We start from the raw sequence: 15,806 nt of genomic DNA on the forward strand, positions 1-15,806 counted from the left end.
TTTTCACTTTATAATTTAACATTGACTTTACCACTTATAAAGGCACTCTCACTTTATAAAGTCACACTTAGGAAAAGAATTATTTTGGACACTTTTCCCTAAGTAGAGACTAACCCATGGGAAACCACTTGTCCAGGGTCTATTAAAAATCAACAGAGTCATGAGGATGTGAAAGGTCATGCCTCAAGTTATAAAAGGATTCTCATTTCTCATGTAAAACACTTTTAACCTTGGCTTCTCCCATAGGGCATTAAAGAGACAGAATTAGTACTTTTGGGGAGCAAGTAGTGGCTCTAACGCTCCACTATTGGAGCTAGTGGTGTTCATTGTATTTATGTATCTTGGGACTTTTTCTTAATATTGAAGCTTTTCAGGCCAACACATTTTCACACATGGATTGTGAATGTTTCTAAGGCTATTCTTTGAATGTTTATGGTTCATGTTTCCTTTCACTTCTATTGGAGTAATTGAACTTTTTCGATGACTTCAGTGCTTACTTATTGGAAATGTGTTGTAATGTTTATAATGATCGTCACATCTATGTGAACTAATTTTCTTAATGTCAGACGAGTCTTTCTTATTCATGTGTGTCTCCATTAGGGTAGTACTATTACTTCTCTCTTAGAGGCTCACTTTATTCCCCCCTATGTAGTAAGAGAACCTTGATATATATGCAACTGAACATTCGCAAGGCATACTCGCTTGCTCATTCAAAAGGACATTTTCATTTCTCTCTCGTGCTAACAGTTAAAGTCAAGGCATATATTTAAGTAAACGACATTCGAGTCATATTTCGAATGGGACTCCTACCCCAAACATTGTGAGGTCTAGTTGGGACCTTATGGCGGGGGATCCCCTATATGTTGGTGGTATCCAACACTGTCAACACTAGTGTAACCTCAAACCATAATTTTATAATGGGAGTTGGCCCTTCCAATCTAGAGAGGGATATCTCTTTAACTCAATTACTTAATGTCACCACAGTAAAGGGTCATTTATACACTCAGTGGCTAGATCTAAAATAACAGGTCTAGCAGGTTTGGTATGAAAACAAGGAAAAGAACCATTGAGCATGGAGTCACACACTAATTTCAATCATGATTTCAAGATCTAGTGGGAAAAAAATAGAACAGAGAGGCAAGATAGATAATGTTTATTTAGACTTTTGATTGTCAAGCTAGTAGGTGGAAAAATAAAACAAACCATTACAACAGAGCATCAAGATGAATTTTGTGTAACTTTAGAAGAAATATTGATAATATTTGAATCTTATAAATAACATATCATCTCAATAAAGATGGATTTTGCAACTTATATAACTCTCATTCAAATATGAAGACTTAAACATTCATGGAATTTAAACATCACTGAGAGACATACTAATAAACATCACACAAGAATCTCTGATATGTGGGCTTCATATGTTTCTACTTTGAAAACCCTTATATATATATATATATATATATATATATATATATATCTTTTGGTCAAAAAACCAATGCTCAATCCTTTTACATTTGTTTTATAGGAAAGTATCCACAATTTATGGAAAATTTCAATTTACAAAATTACAAAAATATACATATCTAAACTTTAATCTAAATCTAATGATATAACCAAAAAAATAGTATTTTCTCATTCCTAGCTTTGAACCTAGACAAATATCTGAACAACTAGTGAAGGAGTGCATCTAGAACTACTTCAAATATTTGGAACTGCGAACAGATACTCTGGAGCAAAATATGGAACAATCCCATGTTTATAGCCCCACAAATCAAGGCAAGTCTGAGTCATCTTTGATATGGATTGACTGGTCTGTTCTTTCTTGATTTCATCCTATCCTCTTAATATTATCTTATTGTAACTAAATATTTTCCAAAAGTATATTGTCGATATGCTACCAAAATTTTTAGATGAAGCGATGTCCAAACAAAGTGATGACAAATTGGATTTTTATATGTTGCCATTTCATTTGGCAGCGTTGCTTTGCCTCATTACTTCAACACCTCTACTTCCTTTGCCATTAGGCTCGACTCTTTTTTTCTTCTTACTTCTTTTAGCCCTAGCAAATTTTTCTTTTGCTATTACTTCCTTGAAAATATTATGTTTCCTACCCTTGTGCTACCTCTGTATCCTTTTCTTCTTAGAAATGTTTGTTGTTGCATCCTCTTTTGTGTTAACGACTAGGTCTTTAAAAGGATTTTCCTCATCTATAGTGATGACCTCCTTCAGAGTAGGGTCTAGTCATAATTTCACACCGAATCTTAATTTGTTAGTTGCTCTAGTGTGGGGTTTCCTAGTTCCAAACATAGCTACATGTATGACCTTCTTCCCTTTTGTTCTCTTTGAAGACTTATGTGATTTCACCTCAAATTTTGGGTTCTCTATCAGTCTACTTTCCATAGGCTCAGGGTCATATTCTTTTGCAACATGTTCAACATCACGTGTTGGGGTTTGAAATCTTTGTGGTTGAGAGGTCTCATACTACTTTTCCTTTGCAAGCCGCCTATTTCTCCTTGTATAAACCTTTTCTACTGCAAGCAATGGCTTAGGGTTTTCTTCTTTTTGATCTAATGAAGCCTTCCTCATGTTTCCAGTTAGCACAAAGGAACTAGACTGAGTTGCTTTAGAGGTTTGCATAGGGCTTTACTTTTTCTTTTTCTTTTTACTCTTGTTGCCTTTAGATTTGACAATGTCCATTTTGGAAAAACCACCCCAAAACACAAAATGGTCCTAGGTCCTTCCTACCTTCCTAAGATGAATTGTAATTAACATTTTTATCAGACCTATAAGAAAAACACAATGAGGAGATGACTCTGGTTTTTCCCTAACCTTGGCAAACATCTTACTTAAGCTCTTTAATAGAAAATATGACATATTCATTCTGACTTAACCGACAATATGAGTGAAAAACTTGAAATGATACATACAAACCCTATCATACCTTCCTTCGCAAGTGAAGTAAATCTGAATAATCCCTAGGGTTGCATCCAAGAACAATGTCAACCAAGACCTTTGAACATTCTAGATCCAATATTTGCCTATGTGTTCTTCCTTGAGGAAAAATGCAATATCGACCCCCATTAGGGTTTGATTCTAGAACCACTGTTCCCCATCATTTGGTAAAATTGTTGCCTCTGCAATGATTTCCTCGGAAATTGGAAACGAGAGGTCTGCGATGGTGACAACTTCCCCATCGAAACCCTCAACAAATGCTCTAGCCACTTCATAATTGAAACCTTGAAATTTGAAACAAAATTATGCCCATCTTGCTTGTGTAAACTGATTATATTGCTCTGGATATGCTTCTAGAATTTCAACGCCTCCCGATTCATTCCTACATAGATGTCCACCTTTTCCCATCCCTCCAAATGGACTCAACAACACTAAACCATTGAACAATTCCACGCAACTCCCTGAAACCGACAACTATCTTTCCACAAAACATGAAACCCAAACACACAAGTTTTTACTAACAAATGGAATAGTTATATTACACTATGCATTCATCATATTTCATTTTAACTTTGGTCTTCATCACCCCTACTTGGCTGTCCATTTGGTCGCTTGAACATAATTAAAATTCATGACTTTTATTCAACATCATAAGGTGTTTGTTGATTTGGCAGCAATTTTGTTTTTATTCAGAATACTATTCATTGTCTTTTTATTTAGCAACACCTTCCTCTTGTATTACTTAAACAAGCGATGCCAAATGAAAAGACAACACTAATCCAAACTAAGCGCTGCCAAATGAAAAGGAAGCCCCAATCCAAACCAGCATATGATATAATTTTAAGACCATAAGAGAGTTGATTTCCAAGAAATCTAGTATGTGATAACAAATCCAAAGATCACCTCTCAATTTTTTTTTATTTCTAATAAGATATAAAAATGGATCAAAATGAAGACAATAGGGAAAATAATGAAATGAACAACAATGTTTCCTTCAAAGATTTTGAAATCCATAATGCAAATTCTATTGAACATGGTATAGAACACACCATTGTTTTCCCCATATTATTACCACAAATAGATATTGCAATGACATGTAATCCTATACCAATTATTGCAATTTATCAATTCATTAAGAAAATGTGCCAATTGAAATCCTATCTTAGTTGCTGCAATTTATCATCTCATTAGGAAGATGTGTGTTAGATATGAATGGATCTTGTATTAATCTTATGTTTCATTGCAACTACTTAAAAGGACAAGCAAAAATTCATTTGATTACCCTAAATTAATATATATAGCTTTTATATGGTTCATAATTCTTAAGAGCAACAAATAGGGACCTGAAAGAGATGAAAAGTGTCATCCTTCAAACACATCACAAGATTGTGCATAATTGTTTGTGTAGGAAAGAGGCATCCAAAAGATTTGAATCAAGGTCTCACCATGGCCAATGCATTTACAAAAAAAATCCTCTTAGCAAGTTACCAAAATATTACCATCTAATATAATTATTGCTAAATGAAAAGAGCTCATTCCTTGAATTCTAATGATAGATTGATCTTTCTACATGAAAATTTACTCTGCACATTTTGCAATCGTTGTGGGTTAGTTAAAAACAAGGTTGATCTTGCTTGGATACCCTTTTATCCATGACTTCTATATGAATTATCAATCTTTAGCATATCTCTCAAAATATAATTATATAATAATGTGGACACTCCCAAAATATAATCACATAATTAGGTTATTCTTTTTCTATCTTATTGTAAAAGTAAGCTTCGAGGGATAGCTTAATCAGTCGAGTCCTTGTCATTAAAGCAACTTTGCTATTGAGATGTTACAAGTTCAATTCTCTTGACACCCTAGGGGCCAGGCTCTGTGGTTGAGCTGACAGGAAGTGATCCATAGAAATATTTCTATGGAAATAATGGTCACTGATCTCCAGGGTATGTGAACCATATATAATTAAAAAAAACAAATAATAATAATGATGATGATGTAAAAGTAATGATTGAAATTCACTTGATTGTAAATGTCCAAAGTACATTGAGTTACTCAAATATGTTTCATGACAAATTTCAAGGATAAATTTTATGATTAAACTGATTTTCCATTTTCTTTAAAACAAATTTCACCAATTTCAATTTTTGAAATTTGTCCTAATTCTCAAACATGTTTTCATTAAAAATTGACTAAATTTCACAGTTAAACTAATTTACCATATTTTTTAGAAGAAAAAAATTCACCAATTTCAATTTTTGAAATTTGCCCTAATTTTATAAGATGGATTATTTCATTTAAATAATAATAATTTTTTATTTTATTTTTTATAAAATCCCTTACAAAATTGAATGTTTTTATAAAAAACTCTCATACACCTCAAGATGGATATTTTAGACATCAGTAAGATTTGATTTTTCAAAAATCTCTCATACATCTCATGATGGATATTTTAGACATCAATAAGATTTGATTTTTCAAAAATCTCTCATACATCTTATAATGGATATTTTAGACATTAGTAAGATTTGAATTTTCACAAGCATAGAGTATCAAAGTTTTTCGTAACATTTTTAGTTCAATAGTTTGATATCTCTAATTCACTAGTTTGTGATGTATAACTCTTATACATCTTATAATGGATATTTTAGACATCAATAAGATTTGATTTTTCACAAGTATGGAGTATCAAAGTTTTTCATAATATTTTAAGTTCACTAGTTCGTGATGTATAAATTTTCCAAGTGATCACATTTTTTTCTATTAGAACTTGATTACATATTTTTTTTAAACCCTACTTTTTGTGCATAGAATTAAAATTCAAGTGAATATATAATATATGATTACATATTTTTTCGAATTCAGGGTTTTGTGATCCATATCTTGAATAATGAGAAATAATTTTGGTAGAAATCACATTAGGAATATTTGGTCAACGCGTTTCGAACCATCTAGTGTGGTTCATGCTCAAGACAAGATAGAGAATTTGATCTTGGCATCAGATTAAATAAGGAGATCTAATACCAAGATCTAATTCTCCATCTTGTCTTGACCATGAACCCCACTGGATGATTCAAAACGTGTCGACCAAATATTCCTAATCTGATTTTTACCAAAAGTATTTCTCATTATACATATTTCTTTCTTATTGGAACTTGATTACATATTTTTTAACAATCTACTTCTAGTGCATGTTGAGATATCAGTGTTGTCATTGATGGCTACAAGTGATCAGGTGATCATGTTCTAAGTGAAGAAAATGCTCAAAATTGGAACTGCTCAGAATTGGTTGAAACTAGAACGGCCGGATAGATCTCATAGTCCTGATTTCGGCGCCGCAAACGGTTCGAAAAACTGACATCGTATGGAGGAGTTATCACATTTTAAAAATGCTTAGTAAACTGCAAATTTTTGAATTTTGGGAAAAAAGGAATATTTTGAGGAATATTCCTTGGAATATTCTCCAAAATATTCACCGGAATATTCTGTTTGGTTGGACCAATCAGACACTGACATGTGGCAAGCCCGGAGGTCTCCACATGGCCCTAAATTGACATGGCAAAATATTTGAGGTCGAGTGGGATCGAACCCGTGACCTCCCATGGGTAAACTAAGAGCTTTGACCGTCTTCGCTATGCTCTGTGTCTTAACCATATTGGATCTCGGTTTGTATTTATGTCGTTAACAGTTGCTGTTTGGGGGCTAGACTGCCAGCGGTCCCGGGAAGTGTGGTCACATGCCAACAAAACCACAGCGGTGAATGTAATGGTTCTCCCTAACCACTAGCGTTAACAAACGTTAACCACCCAGAGATTGCAATCACATGCGCGCCAATCCGCCGATGGTTACGGTCAGCTGCTGGTCAAGCCTAGCGGATCTCCAAAATTGGTGGAAATTGCCAATTTTAACTGCAGTTAGCTCTAGTTTCCACTTTTGGTGGAGTTTCTTTAGGCCAGATTGGACAAAACTTCAGGGAGTCATAACTTTCACTACGCAGAACCTTTTAGAGCGATTTTTTTTTTTGATTTTGGGTATTCTGAGCATTCTAGAGCCAATGGTATAGGTTGCAGGGTCAAGAGAGCTAATCTTTAGGTACTTTTTTAGCAGAGAAGCTTGGAGAGCCATCAGGGCCTAGAGAGTGTTGGAGTTGTATTAGGCTATGGTTAACCATTGGAGGTAAAACAAAAGCCATTCTTTACAGTTATCTGTGTTCTGAACTCATTTCCACACCTTATTTTGCCTGTTTACTCTTTTCTATCATTGTATAACCAATTTGAGCATCTAATAAGAGCAAGGACATGCCCATTTGGGGGCCTTGGACCCAGCAGATGTAGCCCAAGAGGGGTGAGCTGCTTTATTAGCTGCTGTGTTATATTGTGTGATTTTATCTTGCTATGTTTTTCAGATTTAATATGCTAAACAGTAAAAGGAAATAACACTCCTTCACACATAAGACTCATAAATTTACCAAAAACACTTTGTTTCAATTGCAAGACATCTAAAACAATTTGCACATATAAATGAATACCTTGAACATCAAATACAAGTAGTTTCATTTTCAGATCAATTGGTATCAGAGCTCAAGTTTTGAGTATTAGTTTTGTGCAAAGATATTTTTGACTATTTTGCAAGTTTTAATGCTTACCAGGCTTAAACTTCAAAGAGGGAAAGGACAATTGGTTAGAGCACAAGATAATCCTCAACCAAGGAGGGCCAGGGTGCCATTATCTCCACCTTCTAATTCACCCTCAATAGCCTTAGAAGAAGCTTCAAGTATGTCTAAAAGGGAAGGAGAAGTTCCTGAAGACATGGATCCAAAAGAAGAAGAACGGGTATTCAGAAAAGTTTTTTTAGACATGACTGAGATGGTAAGAATATTATACCAGGAAAGGAATGATAGGTTGATTGGAGAAGGGTCTAAACATCAGAAGGAAGGAGAAGGCTCTTCAGGAGGAAAGCAAGGTGATGATAATTCAAAGAAAGGACATGGAGGAAATGGCGATCCACCATCTCCATCGTCATCCTCTACCTCGGTAAATCAATCTCATAAGTTTAAATCTTTTGGAAAAAGTCCATTTTGAAAGCTAGATGTTAAATTTGAATTACCCATGTTTAACGGTGAAGTCAATGCAAAGAAACTTGACAACTGGATAAGAAAGTTGGAAGTTTATTTAAGGATTAAGAACTTACAAGATGATGACACCAAGATTCAGTTAGCCTCTTTAAGAATGGATGGAGCAACATTGGTATGGTGGGAAGCCAAGACCAAGGATGAAATTAAGAAACATGGTAAGATTACTTTAACACGGGCTGAATTTATTTCCGCAATTAAGAATCAATTTTATCCTTTTTCTCATTTACAAAAGGCTATAATGAACTGGAAAAACTTTAGACAACTAAAGGGACAAAATGTTCAAGACTACACCCAAGAGTTTAGGAGAAGAGCACTCTTATTAGGGGTAGACTTACAAAGTCAAGACACTTTACTGAAATATATAGGTGGTTTGCACAGCTACCTTAAACATACTATCCTTATGTTCAATCCTACTGGTCTAGACGAAGTTTGTGTACAAGCTACACATTTAGAGACTAGAGGGAAAAATACTTTTGATAAGGGTAGAAACAAGCCTTTTAAGGGGAAAAACAAAGAGAAAACCTTTAAGGGAAAAGGAAAAAAGAATGCATCTATAAAAAAGAGGGTGAGAAAGTGATATGTAAACACTGTTCAAAAGAAGGCCATGAAGAGAAAAATTGTTGGAAACTTTACCCTGAAAAAAGAAATCAGTTTAACAAAAACAAAGGAAAGAAGAAAACTACAGCTACTACAACTACACCTCAAGATTTAGGTGATGATTTAGGGGATGAAACCAAAATTGCAGCCATGGGTTTGAAAAGTATGAAGGGAAAGGAAACTGAAACTAAAGCAAGTACTAGTACTTCAAACTGTCATGTACAAGCTCCCAATGAGGAAGAAAGAATTGAATTGTTCCATGTGACAGTAGTCTCAAAACATACAAAAATTGACACATTGTTTGACAGTGGGTCACAAGCAAATCTCATATCATAAGACTTGGTCAAATAGCTTAAACTTGAGACCATTCCACATCCAAAGCCTTATCCACTTGGGTGGATATGCAAGGATGCAAACTTACAAGTCTCAAGAAAGTGCATATTGCGCTTTGCAATTACTGCACACTTTATTGACACAGTTGAACTTGATGTAGTACCACTTGATATATCAGGAATTGTTTTGGGAAGTCCTTACTTATTTGACAGGAAAGCAATCTTCCATCGCCATGAAAATAAATATCATCTTTTCAAAGATGGCAAGGAGTACATTTTCAGGGCACATCACAAGAAGGCAAATATAGCGATGGTAAATGCGAGACAGGTAAAAAGGCTAGTTAATTCAAGTAAGAGTTTTGTACTTCTTATGATCAAGCCTAAGGTTGATGTGAATCATGAGTCATTTGAAAATTGTGATTCCAAGCTTAAATTAGATTTATATGATGTAGTTGATGCACATCATGAGATGTTTCAGGAACCAACAGGTTTGCCTCCTAAAAGGGAGATTCAACATGAAATCCATTTACATCCAGATTGTCCTCTTCCTAACATAGGCATGTACTGCATGTCTATCATAAAGAATGCTGAAATAAAGAAGCAAATTAAAGACTTGTTGGACAAAGGTTTCATAAGACCAAGCACTTCACCATGTGGGTCTCTGATAGTGTTGATTCCAAAGAAAGATGGAACTTGGCGGATGTGTGTGGACTTCAGGGCTTTGAACAAAATAACGGTAAAGAATCGTTACCCACTCCCAAGGATAGATGATTTGTTAGATTAGCTGAAAGATGCTAAATATTTCACTAAGTTAGACTTACGTAGTGGTTATCATCAAGTTAGAATTGAAGAAAGTGACATTTGTAAGATAGCTTTTAAAACCAAACAAGGACTCTTTGAGTGGCTTGTTATGCCATTTGGTTTATGCAATGCACCTGCAATTTTCATGCGGGTAATAGATGATGTATTACGTCTTTTTATTGATGATTTCATTGTTGTCTACTTAGATGAAATCTTAATTTTCAGCAAGACTAGAGAAGAGCATGTCATGCATGTTAAGAAAATACTTTATATTTTGAAGAAAAATCAATTATTTCTTAAAATGTCAAAGTGTGAATTTGGAAAGACTTCTTTGGTTTATTTGAGACACATAGTAGGAGGAATGATCCTTCTAAGGTAGAAGCTATTGTGAATTGGCCTACTCCCAAATCCATTACAGAGGTAAGAAGTTTTTTGGGTGCAGCACGGTATTGGAGGAAGTTTATTTCTAACTTCTTTGCCATAATAGCTCCTATGCATGCAGTGACAAGTGTGAAGCGTGCTTTCCAATGGGGAGGCAAGCAACAGAAAGCTTTCGAGTCTTTGAAATAAAAGATAAGTTCAGTTCCAGTTCTTGCATTACAGGACTTGAGACAACGATTCGAGATTCAAACCGATGCTAGTGATTATGCCATGGGTGTAGTTCTCTTACAGCATGGTAAGTCTATCGCATTTCATTATGAGACATTTAATGGTGTTGTTGTGAATTATTCTACATATGATAAGGAGTTGTATGCGTTGGTACAAAGCATCAAAAAGTGGAAACACTATTTGATGGGCAAAGAAACAGTTGTTCATACCGACCATCAGCCTTTACAGTACTTGCAGTCGCAAAGTAAATTGCAACAGTCACGACATTTCAGATGGATGGGCTTCCTACAACAATTTCACTTGGTAATAAGGTACAAGAAAGGTATTTTCAATAAAGTTGCTGATATGCTTTCAAGGCCTATTATTAGTGCTACTACTTTACTTAAGAATGATTCTATTGTACATGAGAGCTACATAGAACAGTATGCATCAAATGTTGATTTTAAGGATGTGTATGCTAACTTGAGTGAAGGGAATCATGTTGAGGAGAATGATTATCATTTGCATAATAATTTTCTGTTTCATATGGGCAAGTTATGTATACCACAAGGAGAGAGACTAAGTATCATGAGAGAAGCTCATTCTTCTCTTATTGCTAGACATTTCGGGGTAAGCAAAACGGTGGCACATTTACAGAGGTATTGTTATTGGCCTCGCATGGTAGATAGTGTTTCACGTTTCATTAGAGGTTGTTCATTATGTGCTACAAGCAAGCCTAGCAATAGGAAGCTTGGATTATATACGCCATTTCTGGTACCTTCTAGACCATGGGAAAGTGTTTCTATGGATTTTGTAGGAGGTCTACCATTATCTAGAAAGCAACATGACTATCCTTATGTAGTAGTTGATAGATTCAGCAAAATGTGTATTCTTATGCCATGTAAGAAAACTATAACTGCTGAAAAAACTACTGATTTATATTTTCAACATGTATGGGTTCATTATGGCTTGCTTACTTCTATTGTTAGTGACAGGGATTCCAGATTTGTTGGGAATTTTTGGTCCAATCTATGGAAGATGATGGACACCAAGTTGAAGAAGAGTACTCCTTTCCATTCGCAAACAGATGGACAAACACAGGTAGTGAACATAACCATTGTACACCTTTTAAGAGGTTATTGCAACAAGCATCCCAAGCTTTGGGGTGAACACTTGTATTACATTCAACATGCTTACAACCGGGTCAAACACTCTTCTACAAATACTTCATCTTTTGAAGCTTGTTTTGGGTATTTGCCTAAGTCACCTTTAGATTTCATTCTTGAGAAGGATGTTGCCATTGATGGGCATAGTGACATTGACAAAGCTCGCATGTTTATTGAAAGAATTCAGCTCATACATCAGCAAGTTCAAGAACAACTTGAAAAAAGTCAACGCAAGTATAAGGAGAGACATGATAAACAAAGAGTTGATCATAAGTTTCAAGAAGGAGATGAGGTATGGCTGCATATTAGTAAGGAAAGAATACAAGGAGAAGGTAAAAAGTTGAAGCTTATTCGTTATAGTCCATTCAAGATCATTAAACAAGTTGGAAATAATGCTTTTCAACTAGATTTGCTGTCAGGTCCCTATAATATTAGTGATTACTCCATTACTATTGTAGTTGTATCCCTTATTAATATTGTTGTGCCCCTATTGTCCCCATATTGTTATTTCTGCACCCCATAGAATCCCGCTATTGTTATTTTTGTGGCTTTATATTATTATTGTTAGGTCGACTGGGTTATATTGTGACTCCTTAGACTCTATATATAGAAAGGAGGTTTTGTCATTTGAATCATCCAAGAATTGTTCATTTATGTAATGTAAAGGAGGTTTCCCCCTCGAAGAGGTTGAATTTTAAGGCGTTGATCTATCTTTTCTATCTTTTTCTTGAGCTGGTTCATAACATTTGGTATCAAAGCTTTCGATTATAGGGTTTCACTGCTCCAAACAGGTCATCGTGGCATTTTCGCTATAACTTTTTTTCTGCGACGTTTCAGAAGCTAAAAAAAACCCATTTGAGAAGACATTGCGCTGAATCTCGGGTCCTAATTTCAGAGCTTTTCGCGGTATATTTGCGGAGATGTGATCTGAGGAAGTTGGCCTTTTTGCAGACTCCTGAATTACATTCCAAATAGGTGACCTCGGGAAAATCATCATAACTTTCTCTCTGAGCATCGGATTGAAATTTCATAAGAAGGTATAGAAAGAGGACAGACTGTAGTTTTTTGTATATCTTTTTCAGAGCCAAAGGTCGAAACTCTCGACACGTGGCACATCGTACAAGTTCGCTCTACTGAACTAGTCTATAATCAGGTCATTGTGGGAGATTTGACATAACTCTTCCTTGGAGAATCCAATTGGGATTAGACTGGTAGCATTGGAAAGAGGAGAAAAAGGGCTACTACAGGTTGTAATTTTAGAACTGGATGATCCGAAATTACAGAGAGGCATCAAAGGCAATATCGAGCTCCTACAAAGTGAAAAAATGTGTGTAGATTTTTTTAAATTTTTGCTTAAGCTTGGTTTGAAAAATTATTTTGAAGGAATTCAAAGGGCATAATAGAGCATTGTTATTGGTAACTGATGCCCCGAGGAAAAAAAATGTAAACACCTAGTAAGCAACTTGAAAGCCCTAGCATGACTCATGAAGAAGAGAAAGAAACACTACATGATATATCAAAATTACAATACCAAGTGCAACAAAATTCACTCTCACAAAAGCTAACAGAAGCTAAGATAAATGGCGTGGAATCTAAGATAAGGGGCGTGGAAGCTAAGATTGATGATTTGAAGACAGACATGGCAGATTTGAAGACAAATTTGACAAATTTTCTACAAAAAATACTTACTAATGGTGAAAAGGTAGTAAAAGAAACTCATGATGCTAACAAAAGAAATGTTAATCATGATTTCATAGACACTAATGTGGGATCAAAGACCCACCATATTCCAAAAATTGATATGAGGAAGTTTGATGGCAAGGGTCCCGCAACATGGATATTACAGATGGAGCAATTTTTCGATCTCAATAATGTGCAAAACACACAAAAGGTACGTATTGCAACTTTATATTTGGAACCAAATCAATTTGTATGGTATCAATGACTTTGCTCTCGTAAACAAATTATCACTTGGACAATTTTTACGGAAGAATTGACAACACGTTATGAGAATACAAAAAGCAACACTTTTTTTAGCCAATTGATAAGTCTCAAACAAAAGGGTTCAATAATGGAGCACATTGAGGAGTTCCAAAAATTGAACATAAGGGTAAAAAATATTCCAGAGGAGCATAGGATTGATGTCTTCATAGGGACTTTAAAGGATAATATCCAACATGATGTTCGCCTTTGAGAACCTGATTCATTAGAGAAGACATTCAAGTTAGCAAGAAAAATGGAAAGCAAAATTATGGCAACCAGGAAGCATACCACTCACAACTATAAAGATGGAAGTGTTGTTGCTCCTAGTCTTCCACAACCTATAAGGTTGACACCACAACAATTGGAAGAAAAAAAAGCAAAAGGGCTTTGTTATAGTTGTGATAGCAAATACACTAAAGGTCATAAGTGTGCTGAGAAGAAATTATTCTACATAGATTGTGAAAAGGAAGAAGAAAAGGAGCAAAAAAGGTCAAAAGAAGAGGATATACTTCAGGAACAAAGCCTAGATAAAGAAGAAATGAATCCAACCATATCTTGTAATGCGTTGGCGGGAATTACCACTCCTCAAACCATCAAGATAGAAGGACAAATCAAGAAGAAAAAGGTAATAGTGTTGATTGATTTAGGAAGTACCCACAATTTTATTCATTGTAAGGTAGCAAAAGAATTGAATTGCTTCTTATATCCAACACCAGAGTGTCAAGTGATGGTTGCAAATGGAGGAACAATAAATTGCTCAGGAAAGTGCCATAATATCAAGCTATCCATGGGAGAATATGTATTGACTAGCCCAATGCTTTCCATTCCAATGGGAGGTGCTGATGTTGCACTAGGAGTCCAATGGCTACAATCCTTGGGTACAATAGCTTTTAATTTTCAAGAATTTTTCATGAAATTTTCTGTGGAAGGAAAGGAAGTTGAATTATTGTAGGGAAACCGGGAAAGATAATCAACTTTAACAGTGTGACAAAGCTTCTAAAAAAGGAACAAAGAGGTGTAATTGCACAATTATGTTCGCTAGATGTTTCCATATTGGAATCATCCATTTCTCCAGATCTCCAAAAAGTCTTGGACAATCATTCCAAGGTATTTGAGACTCCCAAAGGTCTCCCACCTATTCGTGATCATGATCATGCTATTCATCTGATTCCAGGAAGTGTTCCTCCAAACATCAGGCCGTACAAATATCCCTATGCCCAAAAGAGTGAAATTGAACGTATGGTTGCAGAAATGCTAGAGGCTGGTATAATTCAACCGAGTCAAAGTTCTTTCTCTGCTCCAGTAGTATTGGTGCACAAAAAGGATGGATCATGGCGCATGTGTCCGGATTATAGGGAGCTCAACAAGCTCACTATTAAAGATAAGTTTCCCATTCCTGTCATTGATGAATTACTGGATGAATTGCATGGATCAATTTACTTCACCAAGTTGGATCTTCGTTTAGGATATCATCAAATCAGAATGAAGAATAAAGACATTCCGAAAATAGCATTTAGAACTCATGAGGGTCATTATGAATTTTTGGTCATGCCTTTTGGCCTTACCAATGCACCTTCAACATTTCAAGGTTTGATGAATTCCATTTTCAAACCATTCCTTAGAAAATTTGTGTTAGTATTTTTTGATGATATACTAATCTACAACAAGTCTTGGAAGGATCATGTTGAACATGTTGACAAGGTGCTACAACTATTGGAAGAGAAACAATTATATGCAAAAAGATCCAAATGTTTTTTTGGAGTACAAGAGGTGGAATATCTGGGTCATATTGTATCTCATGAAGGAGTTAAGGTAGACCCTAGCAAAATTAAAGCCATTAAGGAATGAAAAATCCCCACATCCATAAAGCATCTGCAAGGATTTCTCGGGTTGACAGGGTATTATCGCAAGTTTGTTAAGAATTGTGGGAGAATAGCAGCACCTCTAACAACATTATTAAAGAAAGATGTATTTTCATGGACTCTAGCAGCAACAAAGGCCTTCAAACATCTTAAAGAGGCAATGTGCCAAGCACCGGTTTTAGCTACACCGGACTTCACAAAAACCTATATTGTGGAATGTGATGCTTCAGGAAATGGAATTGGTGCTGTTTTAATGCAAGATGAAAGACCCATTGCTTTTGAAAGTCGTCCAATCAAGGGAAAGTTTTTACATAAAGCTATTTATGAGAAGGAAATGTTGGCAATACTCCATGCACTTAAGAAATGGCGACCCCACCTAATGGGA

This window comes from Pinus tabuliformis, chromosome 9, assembly GCF_031772625.1.
Source record: "Pinus tabuliformis cultivar Carrire ecotype Pingquan chromosome 9, CPIR1, whole genome shotgun sequence".
Taxonomy (NCBI): domain Eukaryota; kingdom Viridiplantae; phylum Streptophyta; class Pinopsida; order Pinales; family Pinaceae; genus Pinus; species Pinus tabuliformis.